Genomic DNA, 17500 nt, shown 5'->3' with positions numbered 1-17500 from the left:
GTACCTACTACTTTATTTAGCCCGTGTGTTAAGACATGTCTTCCCTCACATGTGGCGTCGACTTCGGTCTGCACATCAGCATGTAAATGAGACACGTCGCTCCCTCGCCTTCATTCCTCTCCATCGATGGGGATGTAAATGAAAGCCTTTTCTCTCTCTGGCTATGATTTGTTTTGAGTCGCAGAGGTACACAATGTTTTCTCATCTCATCTAGGAGGGTTAGGATATACAAACGGCTCATTCCTCTCTGTGTGTCTGCTGGCTGCACCTGATGTGCCCCCTTTTTTTGTTTGTTTTTTGGTCATGCCCTTGACCGTAGGAGCGAGTGTGTTGACAGATGAGGGCTAATTTCTATAGTAGACGACCTGTGTGTGTGTGTGTGTGTGTATGTGCGTGCGTGTGTGTGTGCGCGTGTGCTTGCGGGAGCGTGCGTGCGTGTGCGTTTTTGTTTGTCTGTGTGTTGACAGATGAGGGCTACTCTCTGGGGCAGAGTGCTGTTGTCAGCACAGGTGCAGCAGGGTCATCAGTACACGTGTTCTGTGTGGGTGTGCGCACACACCTTACAGCCATATAAAAGCTCCTTGCCTAGAGGGACTCATATCAGGATATTAATCTAATACAAATAGGTGGGGACTGGAGCTTGACCTCCGCTCAGCTGATGGCAAAGACAGGCAATAACACAGCATATAAGCCACCGCTGATACATCACTCCAATAAGCCAGGGGCGCCCCTAATTAATTAACCTCACTGACGAGATAAAAATGCCAGGCAGCCTTTTGGAAACACCACTGGTCACAAACTATTCCCCACTGTAGCACAACAATTAACAGACAGTGGGCAGATGGCAAAAGAATATATCCCCAAAAATAGCCACACACATTACTCATTACATCACTTCAGAGATTATAGAGCTGCAATGGCTGCACGATGGCTGCGAGAGCCCTCGTTCTCATTAGGAGATAATGGGTAATGAGGGGAAAAAATCAAGTGGTAAAGGGAAACTGCACAATTGTATCTCCCCACTCTGCGTGCCGTCTCCTGTCCAGTTGCCACGCCACGGAGCTGGCGGAGAGGAAGCAGAGAGACGCTCTTTTCGCGCTCCCCTTCTGCTTGATTGTTATTAAGCTTTTTTCACTGACTAAGCAGCATTAGGCGGCAGCAGTGTGCTGCTGAAATGGGCCAGTGAGGGCGACGGTTTAATAGGAGTGGGGAGAATTGCATTAATGTAAATGTAGTGGAAACAATGAGAGGCCTGGCCATTGACATGTTGGCAAACAAATGAGACTGTCCTCTCAATTAGGGGCAATGCTCCATTATCTAAATGAAAAACGCACCCAGCTGTGACTGACCATGCCATGGACCGGCGTGGAGGGAGAGAGAGTGAAAGAGTGGAAGTGGACGAATGAGAGACACAGGGAGAAGCAGATGCAGAGAGAGTGAGCGAGAGAGAGACTCTCAGGGGTCAGCAAGGGAAGCAGACGCAGTGGCCTTTTCCTTCTCTCTTCCTCACTGAGATCTTTGGGCTTGTTATTGTCCAGTTCTTCATGGAGGCCTGTACACAACAGGCCGAAGCAGCTGCGGAATTGTATGTCTACATTATCTTCTGTCAAGCGGTGCACATGTCACAACTGGCTCCCAGCGGGGCCCAAACCTGTGGGCTGCCGAATCAGAATTCCGTCAAGCCCGTGCCAGTGTTCCATTGATCGGATGTGTGAGTGTGCCTCCGCCCGCGCCTCCGCCCGCGCCTCCCTTTCCTTCGCTGTTGTTCCCTCCTTCCTTCTCTTCCCCTTTTCATGTTTCACCTCCAACGCTCCGTCTCGCTCCCATAGCCCGAGGAAGGTATTGTAATTCACTGAAACATTGAGCAGTATTGATGCACTTCCCTGCCTCAAAGCGCCAGTAGGGGCGAGGGCTGTCCAGGCGGTCTGAAAAACAGCACATAAAGCCAGACGGAGAGGGAGGGATCGCGGCCGCGCCAGGGCAGGGAAGGCGGGGCAGGGGGAGTTCACACAGCCCATAAAGTCTGCAGAAAATGTCTGCTGCTCAACATTACGTTATTATTGCTCAGTGTGTTGACTCCATTCTATGAAATATTCAGAGAGGTAAATGGAGGCCCATGCAGCATTTTCCAAAGCCAGACTAAGTGCAAGAGAGCAGCTCCCTTTGCATCAGGTGGACAGAGAACGCCTCACACTCTGCCTTTTTTTCTTTCTTCTCTCTCTCTCTTTCTCTTTTTTTTTTACATTTTGCCTCGATCTTGCACCTGCAAGCCCTGTAATGTGCTCATTCCTCCCCAACAGCTGCACTGTGATCTGTAGGTTCCATTCGTACCAAGCTGACCCATGATTTTCCATTTACTCTCTTTCCATTTGTTTTCCAAAAGGTTAAAAGAAAGTGACCTGGGAACAGTGAGGGCTGATTACTTCCTATTAGTCCAGTCTGTGGTCACTGAGAGCCTGTGTGCTGCTCCTGGACCTATAACTCTGCCACACTGGGAATTGAATGCAATGAACCTGTCCATCATATTGCTGGACAGAGAGTGACCACTTTGCGATGGAGGCTTGTGGGGATGTAAGGAGACGAGAGGGAGAGGCCCGAGAGAGGAGGACCGCTGTGAATCGTTTCCATGTAAATCTTGCCTCAAGGATTTTAATGTGCAGCAAAAGCCACCATAGTCTTCAGAACCGTAGCACTGTTCCCAAATGTGGTGCTGAAAAAACCCTCAGCACCAGGGACAGCTCCTTTGTCGGCCAGAGGAATGCTTTTGCTGAACTTTGGCTGTCAATGCCAGTCTAAAGATCTTTTTTATTCTCTGAACTGTACTAATGATAGTGTTTGGAAGTTTGTGTACCGAAGTTTCTTTATGATTTGTAGTTTGTAACACTTGTCCCTTTTTTTTCTTGGAGTGACACACCAAACACATACATCAGCAAACCATTTTAAAAAATATTACAGTGTGATGTGTTTTGAAATGGTAGCTAAAATAAATTCCCTATACACACTATATCTCACCCTTCATCTAATAAAGTGAGACTGAGAGGCTATCAGCCCCAGAGCTCTCTCAGCTAAATAAAACACAACATGAAGCTATAGGAGGGAGAAAAAAATCTCCTGCCTGCAGGTTTTATTTCTGATAAACCTAAATCAGCAACTGATATTTAATATAGTCCTCCATTACTTCAGTTTTAATTCACTTAGTGCCCTTTCCACAGAGTTCTGCAGGATCAGCCTCTGACAGTTTATGAATGTGAAAGAGAGGTAGCCAGAGAGGGAAAAAGAGGGAGAGATGGAGATAGGGAGAGAGAGAGAGAGATGGAGAGAGGGAGAGAGAGAGAGAGAGAGATGGAGAGAGGGAGAAAGAGAGAGAGAAAGAGAGAGAGAGAGAGAGAGAGAGAGAGATGGAGAGAGGGAGAGCAAGCCGAAAGAGGGAAGAGACGGAGAGGATCTCCATCACTTTGACTGAAGTCATGCCACAGTAAAACATCCCCAGATCCTTGTCGACAAATTGCGCCGGTAAACGATTTCTCCGATGAGCTAAATCGTATTATCTGTCCCTCTTCACTCTCCTCTCCCTGTCTTGTAGCTGAAGCAGAGCCAAGAAGGCCACTGAACACACTGCCAGTGGGTCTGTTTGCCATAAGCTAGGAGTGAGATGAACAGGGAGGGCCTTCTTAGACATTCAGGCTAACATTTAGCCATAGAAGGCAGGCCAAATTTTCAGCAGCCTCTCTGTGTGCTAAATCTGATCCAGGAGGCACATGACACTGAAACACATCCAGAAGGCGCATGACACTGGAAGGCATCCTAAAATCTCAGAGCGTTCTTCCAATTTTTTTGATGAGCTCCATAAAAGCTGCAGTTTTGGGCTGCAGTGAGAATGTGGTGTTGCACTGGTTTGGAATGATTAGGCAACACACGCGCGACAGTACCTATGTGGATGACTGTGCAGTGTAGATGCCCGGGCAGGAGCCTACGTGAACTCCTAAATAGCGAGGAGTCATCATGCACAGCATTGCACGTTAAGTTTGAGATGCTTTGCAAGTGAGTTTGACAGGCGTGTAAGTGACTGTCACAGAGTCAGCCATGACAGAAAGCCTGCTCCATGCGCCATGGCATTGACCTGACCATACTGGTGCCTTAACATTCACCCCTGATGGATCTATAGTCACACTCACACACACGCACACGCACATGCACACCTATACTTGACAGCTGTTGGTGAGAGGACAGAATCCAGTGAGTATGTAAAAAAAAAACCCCAATACACTAATATGAATTTAACTAGGGCCCATACCCTGGAGTTTTACACCGTTTACACAGACACCCACATGCCCACACACCAACACTCAGCCACTCAGACATTCCCACACTGTCATGAGACTGCATGGGGAAGGAAAGGGCGTTGGGTCTGCGTGTGTGTTAGGAGAGCAAGGTGCGGTTGTGGGCAGCTGTTATCGATCCGCGCTCAGCAGAGCGCTGCCATAGCCGCGGGCCCTGAACCACGCCTCTGGACTGATTACTGAGAAGCACTCTGCTGGCGCAAATTGGATTGAAAAACCCCTCCCAACCATACTTAGGAGATCATTTCCAGGCCTGGGCGCTCTCTCCTTGTCTGTGAGTAAAGCTGAGGGATATCCTTGTACACCCAAGAGCTGTGGGCACAGACAGCATGTTTGTGTGTGTGTGTGTGTGTGTGTGTGTGTGTGTGCGTATGCATGTGTATATCTGTGTATGATAGGACCTGTATCTTAAAAGGTAGACTGTCCCTCTAAAACAGAGATTTAGTCCTATCTCCTCTGTGTCATGTGTGTCGTGAGTGTCATGTGTAATCAAGGCTTCAAGTTTTACTCCTGTGGCTGTGTAGGGCTCAGGCCATCCATTTTTCCCTTAAAACTACCAAACACGGGGTACATTCTTATTTTGATGTGCTCCAGTGTGCATGTGTGTGCGCGCATCTGGGCATAAGAGTGAGAACCTCAGTGGTATATCTGTATCACAGGTGAGGTTTAGCATCCCAGCAGTGGTACAGTCTCTATGGGGTTAGAGTGCAGGCGCAGTAGCAGCACTGGTACTCTACGGCCTGTCCTGAAGACAAAGCCCTCTCTGACAGAGCTCCCTTACAGATGGAAAACATGGCTGTGACTCTAGAGTTCAGGAGAGGAGGGGAGGAGAGGGGAGGAGAGGGGAGGAGAAGAGCGTAGCAGATAGGAGAGGAGGGGAGGCGCAGAATGAAGACTCAGAAGGAGGGATTATAATTCCTATGTGAGAGTCGTACCCTGCACTTCATGCAACTTTATTGTTCTACTCTGTTTCAGCCAGCTAATGAAGAGAGGAACACAATAGCATAGTCCCTCAGAGGTCAATAAATCTTTCTTTCTCTCTCTTCCACACACGCATGCGCACACACACACACATACACACACACACACACACACACACACACACACACACACACACACACACCCCTTCCTGCCCACTTTCCTAGCATTTGTGTGTGCTGTGTAGGGGGGAGGATCTTCTTATGCAGACTTTGAACATTAAAAAGAGTAACAACTCTTACTCCACTCCTCTTTCTCTCCCTTGCTCCCACTATCTCTCCCTCATTCCCTCTCTCTCCATCACTCCTCTCTCTCCCTCTTTTGCTCCCTTACTCCCCAACTCTCTGTTATTCCTGATCCCTTTCCTTGCATGCTGTGCTGTGAGAGTCTGAGGGTGTAGGCTGGTGGGCCGAGCGCATGCCTCCAAGCCTCTCAAAATGTGTGTGTGTGTGTGGGTGTGTCTGTGTGTGTGAAAAAAGAGAAAAAAAACAAGTAAACAACCATAAATACAGGGAACATTTTATATTCTTTGAACTGCAGTAGGTGCAAAGAAAGTTGTGGAGATGAAATGAAAAGAAACCTAAAGTGGTGTGCATCAGTTCTCCCCTGAGGAGGGGTTATCCTCTGTGTTCAGAATGCTACGCACCACCACCATCAAAATGCTGCAGCATATGATCACAGACACATACAGATGTGCATGCAAATATACAAATGCCCCTGAGCCCTGCCGCACCCCCATACATCTGTGTGCGCTGGGCTTAGTGCAGCATGCATAAACACAAACGCATAAAGATCTTTCACTGGGCTTAATATCAGTGCTGGGTCTGAGACTTCAAACAGTAGTAGGGAGCAGAGGGATAATTTCCCAAAACACAGCAGACATTTAGCCAGTAAACAAAAATATTGGCAGTCTAGCCGGATCCATTTTAATTACAGAAATCACACCATTTCCCTGTTCTCAGTTTAATCCTCCCGTCTCCTCCTTCCTGCTCCCTTATACAGATGTTACAGCTTCCACTAATATTAGTCAGCCGATTCCCTCCCCCACTCGCTGCTCTGTGAGTCACAAAGTCTTCTGAAAGCACCGAAACTCCGTCCACTCCTAACGGGCCGGCAAACGCTACAACGGCCATGTCTCTCCCACGTGGTCCAATACTGAAAGGGCGAGTGGTCGAAGCCAGGCAGCTCCGGGGCTCGGCGGACCCCCGCCAACTCCCCGCCCCGGACCCATGTATGGGCAGATGGCAGTTAGTGCGCAGGAAGAAGAATAGTGTGGGCTGCAGAGTGGTGGGGGACAGAGGGTCATCCGATTAGCCCCATGGGGCACGTGAACGAGCCCAGAGGAGCACAGGCAGCGATGATGGAGAAGACTCAGCAGCCTTCTCAAATCCATCACACTCACATGGATCCGTGCTCGTGGAGCTATTATAATGCTTTCATAATGCTGGAAATGTAAGCTCCACTCTGGAAGTGCAATGTGGAATATAGGAATATATGCTTATGGATTGCATATATGGAATTTTCCATTAAACTTCCATTAAAATATTCAGAAAAAGGAACATTATTTTATGGTCATGGGGGTAAGGTGGGACATGGTGAAGGGAACAGGAGACTAATGGAGGACGATTACATGCATGAGAAAAAGGCTGTTCTTTTCTATACTGGGTTACACGCAGGGGATATTAGTCCTGCAGGCAGTCACATGACTGGCTATAACATATCTCTGCGAGTAAAATATAAATATTGCACTCGTGCTCCATAAATTCTTTTTATTGTTGAGGTGCATAATTATGTCCAAATGTTAAAGCACGGGACCAGGAAGAGGTGGTAAGTCAGGCCTAAATAAGCCTTGATCAAAACCCAGCCTGTGCTGAGCCACTGTTCCTAGCCTCTACCTGAGTTCCCTCAACCCACCCCCCCACGCCCGGTCTAATTCGCTTTGTCCCCTGACACCAGTTTTTAATAACTTTTATTAATTAGGGCTGTCCAATGGCCTGTCAGGAGGAATATTATTTTATTCAGGGATCATTAGGTTGTCCTGTTAAGTTTTACTGTGAAAAGAGAGGGAGAAAGCACACAAGAGAGATAGAAAGAGACAGAGAGAGATGGATAGAAAGAGAGGGAGAGACTGAGAGAGATAGAGAGAGAGAGAGAGAGAGAGAAAGCAAGAAGAGGAGGGGGAGGGGAAAGAGAACCACAGTCCATCTAGTTCTGCTCCAGCCAAGATTCTACTACCATAGACGCCTGCTATGCTCACATTCAGACATGCGCTATATTCACGCTTGAATGCGCAGGCACGCTAGTATACACATAAAAACACACCTGCACACAGATGCACACCCTCGCACCAAAACACACAGCACAAATATCAGAACGGCATTCCTTTTAATCAGCTGCAAGAACTTGGCTACATCAGTGATTACAAACTTGACGAACGTAATTAAAGAACGCACGTGTCCTCCAAAACACCCACCATCTGGTTAAGGCATAAGACGTAAGCTCCTGATGAGAAGCCCACGCACTCCCCAGCAGAACTACATGGGCTTAGGATGTGGGTACTTTCCCTCTTTCAGCAGAGCTTCAACTGTACGCCGTTCATCACCGCTGTGTGTGAGCGAGCGTGTAACCGAAGACTACACTAATGGATGCCATCAGGGAGGGAAACCAGTGGTACTCACACAGTGGAAGCGAACAAGGTTGCTTCAGGTCAGCGCTCCGAGCTCTGCCGATACAGTGCTGCAGGAGAACTGGCCGGGAGCAAGCCAGCTGGATCTTCTTGCTCCCTGGAAACACACACACACACACAGCTGGCCACTGATATTACCAAACCCATCACCGCCTACTGACCAAGCAGACCTGACAGCCTTATAGGGCCGACTGATGCACCCTGCACTGAAGTGTGTGAGAAACCTCTCTGGAGGACGCTGTGTTTAAAGCGCTGGCTGCGACACAGTCATATAAATGGAGAAGTTCATGATGATGGACAAATCTGATTGGAACTGCACTATTTACTGCAGTGTTGGGGGAACAATATTCTCCACACACAGCTGAAGTCGAGCAACACTCCTCGCCTCCAGCGGCTGTAGCGCGATCCATGGCTCACCACTACATAGCGGAATAGCACAGTGAAACAGCGCATCTGAGATCTAATGAGACATGATATCAACGCACGGGCCACACCATCACAAAGCTCTCGCCGGGTGTGTGAAAGAAGCAATGAGTGAGTCTGAATCAGAAATGCAGAACAGTGTGTGTGCGTGTGTGTGCACTTGCATGTGTGAGAGTGTATCGATAGCCACAGTTCACAATAGTCTCAGCCTACATTGTGCCGTCAGAGATGCAGAGGAATCTAATTTAACAGCTGAGTGAGCTGCAGTCATGCGATGCTTGCTGGCCTACACATACACACACACACACACACACACACACACACACATGCATACTCACCATCATAGAGGAAAACGTGCACCCACAGAAGCACACGCACACTCACAAATACACCCAAAGAGTATTTGGAGACAACTGATCCTAAAACTGATCTGACCTGTTCTTATCACCAGCCCATTACTCAAGCACACCTATGTCTCACAGAGCGACTGAGAATGATTAAGAATGTAGAGATATGGAGGGATGGGAGTGAGAGAGAGAAGGAGAGAGAGAGGGAGAGAGACAGAAAACAGAAGAATTACAGAACAGCAGTAAGAGCAGGTGAGAAGAGTGAAGGAAAGGGGGACGTGTAGGGGGAAAAAGGAGTGAGGCAGAGCTGTTTGTAATTCTGGGCAAGTCTTCCACTGGGCCAGTCGCTGCTCCCTTTAGGCCTGCTACATGATATTCACTAACCCCTGTAACAATGGCAAACATATGTAAATCAGGCACAGTGCCGGATCCAATCAGGGTTCACCACAAAGCCACCACCACACTCCTCCCAGGCAGCGAGTGGCAGTGCACACAGCCCACTGTTGCTCTCTCACTTGAACCGGCTCCGCTATCCCTCCTTCTCTCTCTCTCTTCCTTTCACCATCTCTCCCACCCTCACTCTGTCTCAGTTCTCGGATTCTCTCTTTGTCTTATCTGATTCCAACTTCACATTATCTCTGATTCTTGCAGTCTACACTTTCAGTTTTAGTCATCTCTAACTTCTTAAGGGTTCCTTTCTTTTCTTTTCTAGACAGCAAACACCAACATCTTACAGCTGTTAAAATGCATTAAATTAGCCATTGATTCTCATTATAGATTTCGCATGACTACGACCAACGAAACCCCATTCTCCGAACGTACATTAAAAATGTCTCTGTTACATTCCTTTTCATTTTCAGTCTAAAACATATAAGGAAAAACACATACTATCAATACTAATGATGCATGAATCTCATCACAGTAATGAGAGGGGTGACTAAGTGCATCCATTGCAGGAAAACCTCTCACAGAAACCAGTCTCCTGGAAAGCTGTGTGAGTGAAGGATGCACTGGTCGGACAGGGGAAAGCTGTGGAGGGATTTGAGGAGGGGTGGAAAAAAATGACGGGAGAAGGAATTGTCTGGACAGCGGGCGTTGACAGACTGTCTGGGAAAGAAAAAGGCCTGACTCTGACACACAATGGTCTCTCAGAAAAGAGCGAGAACGTTCTAGGAACACGGAGCAATGCACTGACAGGTGTTTGTCAGTCAAGGAAGCGAAGTGTAAAAAAAAAAAAAAAACCCTGCAAATGCTTAACTGAATAAGGAGGCATTTCAGTAGCTGACCGGTTGTTATTTGGGGAAGATCCTGTTGTACAGGTAGGTGCTTCCACTTTTTTGTTAGCCACACTGGCGTTCCAGCTAACGTGGCTCTGTTCCACCTGATGCTTCCTGTATTCAGGTGAAGTGGAACTTCAGATGAGGGGGTGTGAGCGGGGAGGGCACCTCCTCTGGAGCTCTCCAGGAGCACGGCGGGAAGGCAGGCTGGAGCACGGCTCCCAATCTGTTTATCTCTGCCGCAGAGCCCAGCGCAGGCACCTCGGCAAGACGTGTGAGCATGGAGTGCTCTTGCTCTGCCTATTAAGCGGCTGAGGTTGGGTACACTGCCATGCGTGCGTGCGAAGTCTGTCTTCCATATGTTCACCGTGCACGCACCCTCCACTGCTGATGTCTGCTCTCTCATCTGGAAGAGTGTCTGAAGTTTCCCTCCTGTTTATCTTCAGCTGGAGGGCTGTGAGAAGCTTGCCCTCTGTTTGTCATCTGCAGGTGTGTGTGCAGAGTCTAGCCTTCATGAAGGATGGACGAGACGGCACATCCGGTACATCCCAACCTTTCCCATGCTCCCGAGAACACGCCGAGCTCTCTTTGATTCCTCGCACCGGTGCCTCCACCTCTGCCCTCCTCTGCCTCCCCTCTGCCCTCCTCTGCCTCCCCTCTGTCTTCCACCTCTGCCTCCCCTCTGTCTTCCACCTCTGCCTCCCCTCTGCCCTCCTCTGCCCTCCTCTGCCTCCCCTCTGTCCACCTCTGCCTCCGCTCTGCCCTCCTCTTCCTCCGCCTCTGCCTCCTGCCCCACACTGAAGGTGTTTCCCAGGTACAGGGAGACACCAGCGGGGCCATGACCACAGCTGTAATGGAGACAAGCTGCTAAATCTTTCATGCTTTAAGACCGTTCCATTGTAAAAGAGGTCTGGCTGTGGAGTGATAACAATGGTGTATTATTCATGGTGCACTCAGTCAGCCCTAAAGCCGCTCTTCCCTGTTACTGGATGGATTGGGAGAGAAGGGGCAGAGTCTAGAGAGGGAGAGGGGGAGAGAGAGAGAGAGAGAGGAACAGAAAGAGAGAGGAGGAGAGAGGGAGAGAGCGAGAGCATGAGAGATAAAGGGTGGGGGTATGACCACAGATGACCGGTCTGTCTCCTCATCACTGACCACACAGTTTTTAGTTTTTGCAGAGCTAAGCAACACCACATTTCCTGCTTTAGGGCCCTAGAAACCACAACAGAATCCTGCAAACCACCGTACATTCCCTCGCAAGCCTGACTCACTCCACACTGACTGCAAATAAAGTGAAGGGCTGTTTGCCATGTATCATATGGACCTTAAGGTGGAACAACCTCTTCAGGAGATCCTTAACACTCTTCCCGTTTCACATCTTTGAAAGCGGGCTAAGGCAGCAGGAACCCTGCCTGCTCCTACCCAACGCCAGTAATTGGCTCCAGCGTCCCGCTTCTGTTCTCGCTCACTGGCTGCATGCAGATCCATGCTAATCGATAAGCCAGCAGAGCTGAGAAGCTGGAACTGGCCAGGGCGGTGCAAATGACAGGATCTGGACTCCACTGGCACACCACAAGCTTGGCCTGATCAGTTTATCAATGGCGTGATTTTATTTCCCTTAAGAAGGTTCAGTCCCTTAAAGGGGGGGGGGGGGGGGGGGGGCTTGTGTGCGTGGGTGCATTTGTAACTAGGTGCTCCTGCATGCATACGAATAAAGAGGATAATGGCTACAACTGAACATACATGCCTAGAGTTAGCTTTCACAGGAAAGAAGAGGTTACAGTGAGCAGCATGAGACAAACACAGAGGTTGTGTGTGTGCTCACATACCAAAGGAGAGAAAGGAGTGAGATAGCTAGAGAGAGTGAGAGAGGGGGAGAGAGAGAGAGAGAGTCAGAGTGAGATAGCTAGAGAGAGTGAGAGAGGGGGAGAGAGAGAGAGAGAGTCAGAGTGAGATAGCTAGAGAGAGTGAGAGAGGGGGAGAGAGAGAGAGAGAGTCAGAGTGAGATAGCTAGAGAGCGTGAGAGAGGGGGAGAGAGAGAGAGAGTCAGAGTGAGATAGCTAGAACCCAGGGAATCACAACGATATGGTTTCTTCATGTAACTTTGCAAAGGGCACCTTTAGTTAGCTTTATACAACATTACAGACTTAGTATTAAAACAGAGAACACACACATCCATACAGTACACACCTACACAGAGGAAGCCAAAGGGTCCATGTTTTTCAGTCAATTAGCGGCTTGCCATAATCTCTTATTTTCTTCACTGTTACCATATTCATGTGGAACTAAAGCTTTCAGCAGGTGCACACATCCATTCCTGGGTTTTCTCTGAATCTCTCCCTAGAATGTAACACTGAAAATGGAGACTTCCAGAGGGAACTGACTACCAAGCCCTGGGGTCCGGCTCCCAAACTGTCGAGTTCAACCAAGAATCACTACACCGTTACTCCATCTTAATCATTTTAACAGATTAAGTAAGTCTCAGATAGAATGTTTCTTTTTAAAAAGCCTTCACATTCATAACAGAACCAAAAACATAATCCACTTATCCAATATACAGTATTCAGTAGACTTGTTAGCTAACAATGATTGAAACAGTGATGACCTTTTCTATGACCTTAGTGTCTTCAGCACAAAGCAAGAGAAGGACAGAAAATACAAAAGGAAAGAAATGATCAGCTCCCACCGGCAGAGGGACACGCTGGTCATTAAATGATCAGCTCCCACCGGCGGAGGGACACACTGGTCATTGATTATTCTCTGAAGAGAACTGGGAGGCGCTTTGAACCACTTCCTTAAAAACAAAAAAGGTGACAAAGGGCCAACCTACTCCATCTGCACTCTGTCCACACTCAATTGGACTAGTGTCTTTATTCCAGCACGAATGTTTTATAGGCACAAAGGAAAAAAAAACTTGGTTTACGATGCCTTTGATTTGGCAAAGGTGTCATATGGAGTGTGTTCTGGACTGGAGGTACAGCAGTCTTATCGGGTCTAGCTTTGGCGAGAAGCACAGTCTTGCAGAGAAATCAGTGTTTTCTTTTCAGGCTGAGTATATAGATTACAGTCAGGCGCGCACAGCACACAGGAGGACTGTATTTCCTCAAGACTGTGATTTCTGGAAGGTGCTTATCTAGGGGAACAGAGAGAAGGAGGAGAGGCAGGCCAGCACTTCCATCCCCCGCTGCAAAACCTCCACTGCTCTTATCGATGTCACTGCTGAATGGGGTTTGGGTTAGCGGCGCTGGCCCGGCGAGATGGGAGCTCTGGATTCAAAGATAATGACACAGAGAGAGAGAGAGAGAGAGAGAGAGACTGTGTAGGAAAGAAAAATGGGGCAATAGGCTCTCATAGCAACACAGTCGCTGGAATTTGCATGTATTCAGCTGAGCTTTGAGTTCCCTGGGCTTTTATTAAGACCTCATTGGTAGGCAGTCCAAAGAGGCCCTCCTCACTCGGGATGACACCTGTGAACTCTGGGAGATCAGCGCGGAGACGGACGACGACCACAGAAGCCCAGCCTGCTCGTCACACAGCTTTCAGCTGGCACGGAGCAAACCAAAGCTTTCCTGCTCTGAGCCCCTGCGACCACAATGAGCCCACAGACTGGTACCTCCTTTTCCTGCACATAACCAGGAGTGCTGACTCCTTCAATCTCTCCCTTTCAGTTGGTAAGCACTTCCCTGTTGCAGCCTGTCCTCCAGCACCTGGCCCTGTCCCTAGCAAGAGGCGGGGCTGAGGCGGGGGGTGGGGTCGGGGCGGGGTTAAAGGTCAGGTCTTAATTGAGTGAGCGGAGGTGATAGAGAGCAGAGCCGCTAATGGGAGCTCGCGCGGGGTCGGGCCTGCTGACGGCGCGCATCGGCACGCGGGCGCTCTGTTCATTTCCAGCACTAATGCGGAGTGTAACGGACTTAAAACGAGAGAGGAATCACGGTGAATAAACCTCCACTATCTGCTCTGCCCACAGTTGGCTAATGAGAAATGGCCCGCTGCTCAGAGCCGGACGATTCATCATGTCAGATGTTAATACCCTTAAAGGTCAAGTGAAGTTCTAAAAGAGGAAAATATGCCCCCCCCCCCCACAATTTTTTCCTTGTCTGGCTTTTTTTTTGCTAACCTTATCGTATAGTTGGGGAGCGCGTGACCTGCGAGCGGTGCGGAGGCAGTCTTTCAAAAATGATTGATAACAACAATAATAAAAGCCAACAAGTTTCAGTTCGTCGAACATGGTGCCACTGAGACAAACCCCACGAGCTTCCATTCTGTATGAGCAGTCAAACACAACATGCCTGGCGACGGGGTGCGGGGACGTGGGGGTATGCAGAAGAAGGAAAGGCTTGTGCCGTTCTCAAATTCTCACAATTAAGTCGGGACATGACAAATTACTGGGTTAAAATTCCACTTGCCAAACATAAGAGGAGATGGAAATTCATCTCCCTGCATCTCATTACATCTTTTAAATGATGGGAGGCTTGCTACTGCATTTGCATAGGCTCAGAGAAGAGCCTCGTTCGCCATCATTATCCATTCCATCTTGTGCTAAATCTACAGTCGTGTTGAATTTTTTACGAGACAGAAACAGGAGGCGGCCGAGGAGACGGCCCGGGCTCGGCGTGTGAGAGCGGCTACACGTGTTAACACGTCCAGGTCCCGCGCGACGGCCCATTTCAAAGGGAAGCTTAAAGAAGTGTAGGGAAATCAGTATGATAGATAAGGAAGGAACAATTGAGGGAGTACAAAATAGATAAGGAGGGAAGAGAGGTGAGCAAAGGGAAGAGAGAGAGAGAGAGAGAGATGGGGAGAGAATACTTGCGGAGATAAGAGGGCCGGGGTGGCCGAGGATGTGAGACGGGGCTAAACGCCGGCTCCTATCTGTGGAGAGCGTGGCGTTTGTCCTTCGATCCTGCCTTCCTCCAGCGCTAATGACTGTCAACATGGTGAGAGAGGCCAGGAAGGGGGAGAAAATTACTGGCTGAAAAGCAATTGACTGATCCCCATCATTTCTCAGGAAAGCAGTGACCTGTGAATATTTCATTATGGGGGAAAGTCGTGCAGCTCATGCTGATGGCGGGGAGTGGAGGGGTGGTGGAGGCTCGGGGTGGTCCGGCCGTGGTGACGGGGGGGTGAGAGCTACGTCAGTCTTATTTCCCATCCCTCCCGGACCCTGTCACCAGCAGGCGGGCAACTACGCCGGAGCCGAGCCAGAGACCGGTGCTTCCTGCTATTTATAGCCGTGTACGCGCCAGAATTGGGAAAAGACTGCAGATTCAAGGGCAGTGTACGCCACTACAACTGGCCCGGAATAGGGCAGCCTGCCCACTAGAATTCTGGGGAGTAACATTTGACAAATCCTGCTCATGCAGACTCTTGCTTACTACTGACCTCAACATATGGTCAGTTTGAACTTTACTCAATAAACCTTGCAACGACAAAACCATACAAAGCGTGATAAATCAGATTAATTAATCACTCAGCAATTAACCAATTACAATTCAATATTTTGAAAATACTGATAATAATCAATTAAACATTTTTTTATGGCACGTGTGTAATTTACTTATGAATCGCCACAAGCTGGTGTTGTGGCTCGGCTTAGGGGATGCGCGTACACTCAGTAGTGCACATTTGCACCGTTGTGCTCTGTTAAGGTACATGTACTGCAGCAGTGCAGGACGGGCACTTTCATTTCCAGCCCTCTCCAAACACATCCGCGCTGCCAGGGACAATCGATGGGATGCAGACCGATGGATCTGACGGCCCTTTCATAAGCAGGAGATCAGCAAGATCAATGGGCCGTTTTGTACATGCCATGGGGTAGACATGCGGCAGCGCTTAACCTTGCACATTTCGCCCGGGTTCACACCCAGCGACGGGGGAGGGGAGGAGCCTTCCGGTTCTAACCCAAACAAAGGGAGGGACAACCCAAAATACAGAGGAGTTCATACTAAATTGCTGACTTTGGTCAGGGTGGAGTCCGCAAACAGGCTAGTTTATGCTACCCAAGACGGCTAACACTCCACACATATAACAGTATTTTCAAACACAAAGCATCCGGAATTACAGAAACGGAATTGGCATTTTGGACACTACATGCAGACTACAAATACATCATGCAGACACCTATGCAGGGAAATGTAGAATTAATGCTTAATTAAAAGACTGTCAAAGAGTTTAAAAAGAGAAATAGCACAAGCACTGAATAAATCATGCCAGCAATTGAACAGACACAATTAATCCATGACAGCAAGAGAAATGATATTTTCAGTGTGATTGATGGTTCTGGTGAAATATTGTTGAATGAAAACTTATTAAAATCAGCATTAATAATGTACTAAATCTTTACAATTCTGCAGTTTCTATTAAAACACAATTTTACATTCTCAGCAATAATTCACAAAAATGTAGGTATGTATAATATTTCTGTTTGTAGTGTAATATTTCTACATACCGACTAAGTCTCCAAAGTCCTAGGACTTCTTTAAAGGTCTGCATATCCTAGTTTCTCTTTGATTGATTCATTCTTTGTCTTTTTATTCGTGCACACAGAGGTCCAGCTCTAATAACTTCCTAGCTTCAAACAAACACGGCTCCATATCTGACGTCGGCACAGGGTGAGCGCCCCTGCCCTGCCACAGTCCCTTATCCTCGCCCCAGCCCCTATGCTCTGACCCAGCCCCTCTCGCCTGTCTCTCGGTGGGCCTGTCCAGGGCACCTAACTCCCCCCGAAGCTCTTCTCAATCACGGCTGTGTCACGGGCGCAGGGCAGCGGGGCTATCAGGCACCAGAGCCGCCCTAGAGCTCAGAGCAATTCCGCCCCTGGAAGCTCAGCCCTCTCCTGAGTCAGGCGCTCGGCGGAGGAGCGAGAGGAGAGGAGAAGAGGAACGTATTGGGCCCACACTAAGGAGCAGCACGCGTGAAGAAAAGATTACATACACGTGAAAGTGAGAAATAAACAAAAGTGGGCAGACAGCCGACACAGTGTCTGATGTAACTGAAGTGCTACGTGCGTATGTGTGTGTGCGTGTATCAGTGATTGTGTGTGTGTGTGTGTGTGTGTTTAAGGAAAAAAAGGAGGGTGGGAGAAAAAATGATTGGAGCATCATACATGTCATGTTGGTTCTACAGCTGACAACCCCGCCCAGTTGAAACAGAGCCTAGCCCAGTTTACAACCTCACGCAGCTGAAACAGTGCCTCACCCAGCTGACAACCTCAACCAGCTGAAACAGAGCCTCACCCAGCTTACAACCTCACGCTTCTGAAACAGAGCCTCGCCCAGCTGACAACCTCAACCAGCTGAAACAGAGCCTCACCCAGTTGACAACCTCACCCAGCTTACAACCTCACGCGTCTGAATCAGAACCTCACCCAACTGACAACCTCAACCAGCTGAAACAGAGCCTAGCCCAGCTTACAACCTCACGCAGCTGAAACAGAGCCTAGCCCAGCTGAAA

At 48.7% G+C, this 17500-nt stretch overlaps 1 protein-coding gene across 14 annotated transcripts in view; it reads right to left on the bottom strand.

Annotated features, from left to right (window-relative positions):
• Positions 1 to 17500, bottom strand: part of rbfox3a (RNA binding fox-1 homolog 3a) — a 296448-nt gene that overhangs the window by 42837 nt on the left and 236111 nt on the right. The window contains exon 1 of one of the 14 annotated variants that reach the window (XM_081698297.1): positions 16497 to 16633. The exons of the other annotated variants lie outside the window; for them this stretch is intronic. The gene's annotated coding sequence lies outside the window, so the exon portion shown is untranslated. Of the gene's footprint in view, positions 1 to 16496; positions 16634 to 17500 lie in introns of those variants that run through there. 14 annotated transcript variants of the gene reach the window in all.

Source organism: Electrophorus electricus, chromosome 15 (genome assembly GCF_041902795.1).
Source record: "Electrophorus electricus isolate QZ-2024a chromosome 15, ASM4190279v1, whole genome shotgun sequence".
Classification (NCBI taxonomy): domain Eukaryota; kingdom Metazoa; phylum Chordata; class Actinopteri; order Gymnotiformes; family Gymnotidae; genus Electrophorus; species Electrophorus electricus.
The sequence above is the reverse complement of the archived record's forward strand: the minus strand, read 5'-3'. Positions and strand labels throughout refer to the sequence as shown.